This window comes from Dipodomys spectabilis, unplaced genomic scaffold, assembly GCF_019054845.1.
Source record: "Dipodomys spectabilis isolate Male_0828 unplaced genomic scaffold, ASM1905484v1 ptg000545l, whole genome shotgun sequence".
Lineage (NCBI taxonomy): Eukaryota > Metazoa > Chordata > Mammalia > Rodentia > Heteromyidae > Dipodomys > Dipodomys spectabilis.
In genome coordinates, this window is record NW_024871222.1 from 1,787,641 (window position 1) to 1,789,293 (window position 1,653).

The 1,653-nt window shown below is 32.8% G+C and overlaps 1 pseudogene; it reads right to left on the bottom strand.

The window, feature by feature from the left end:
• Positions 1 to 1,308: 1,308 nt before the first annotated feature.
• LOC122099903 lies at positions 1,309 to 1,408 on the bottom strand (annotated as a pseudogene).
• Positions 1,409 to 1,653: the final 245 nt, after the last annotated feature.

The window sequence follows — 1,653 nt, forward strand, 5'->3', positions numbered from 1 at the left end:
TGAATTATTGGGGAAATACATAGGCACCTCATTCCCAGTGGTATTCAAAGTCACTGGTTAGGCAATTCTGATGAAGACAAGGAACAAGATGAAAAAGTGAGGAATGGTATCATTTGCAAGAAAAAAGATGGAGAAGGATCCAAGCAAATTTCTTCTTTGGGCTGCCGAAAATACTCAGCTTACTACAGTGTAGACACTACTTTCCAAAAAGGCCACTCATGTGAATATTAGGAATGAGGATGAGTATACCCCACTTGATTGGCAAGCCTACAATGGACACTTAGATCTTGTCCATGAGTTGGTGGCTCGAGGCAGATATTCATGAAATAATTGCCGATGGCCGGACACCCCTGCACAGTGCTTATACATGGAATAATACCAGAATTGCTTCTTTTTTACTTCATCATGATGCAGATACCAATGTCCAAACTAAATGCCTCTTGACCCCCTTGCATCTTGCTGCTGGGAATAGAGGTAGAAAAAATATGCTGGATTGCCTTCTGTTGAACCATTTTATCAAACCAGGTCTGAAGAACAACTTGGAAGAAACTGCATTTGATATTGCAAAAAGCATAATATGTATCACTACATCTTTGAAGTTGTGAAAGGCTGTTCAAATTGTTCTCATATGTTGTAATGGTTCGGTTAAGTTTCTTAAATTTCAAAAATGATGGTCCATCTTTGTGTCCTTCCAAAATATTCTCACAATACAAAGTAACAACAATATCTTACTATAAAAATTCATGGATTCCATGGTATTCTTCCAAGTGAATTGCCTGACTTTGATATCAAAATGTATTCAAGACTTGTTTGTATATATCTATAATGATTTCTGCAGAGTTTGTGAATTTTTAAAATCAGAAATAAGTTTAACTTACCTGTTGAAATGGATAGTAAAGAAACTAAAGATATTTCTGGTACTTGTCTGAAAAAGTTTATTTTAAAATAGTCTGTATTCTGTTTGTATAATGTCCAAAATCTATTTCATTCTCTCCAAATATAATACTTTGAATTCTACATTGATTTATAATATATAGGTTCATTAATAAATGTGTCCTTTCAGATTGCATTCCATATAGAAACAGTTTAAGATTCCGTTTTTCCTAGGTCCTTATAGTATTTTATTTCTTTGCGATAAAATGACAATGTTATCTAATTTCAAATGTTTTGTAAAGGTTATGCTATGTAAAGGCCTTTCTAAGATGAAGAGTTAATACACTGAAGACAAACTTTTAATTCTATGAACTAAATGTATTCTTTCACTTGTATCTTTGTAATCAACTTTTTAATAACTGTTTTTCATTTCTTGAATCTGAAGAATACTTCACAAATTTCCATCTCATCCTTGTGGAAGTGCCATGTAATTCTCTGTATTGTTGCAATTTGGGTAGATGTGCTGCTGAAGCATGTAGTATCTTGTAAATTTAAGTAGTTAATGATGCAATCTTAATATAGGCATATATCTTTCGTTGCCTATTTGTAAAAAGGAAACCTTATTGTTCCTAGCAATGCTATTGATCTTATTTCCCTAAAATTCTGTGTAGAGTGGGGAAAAAATGTATATTGTTTAATCGATTGCTCACATTTCAACCTTTTTTGTCAATGACTATTTTAAGTCTTTTTCATTTTAAACCTGATCATACATTGAAGCCT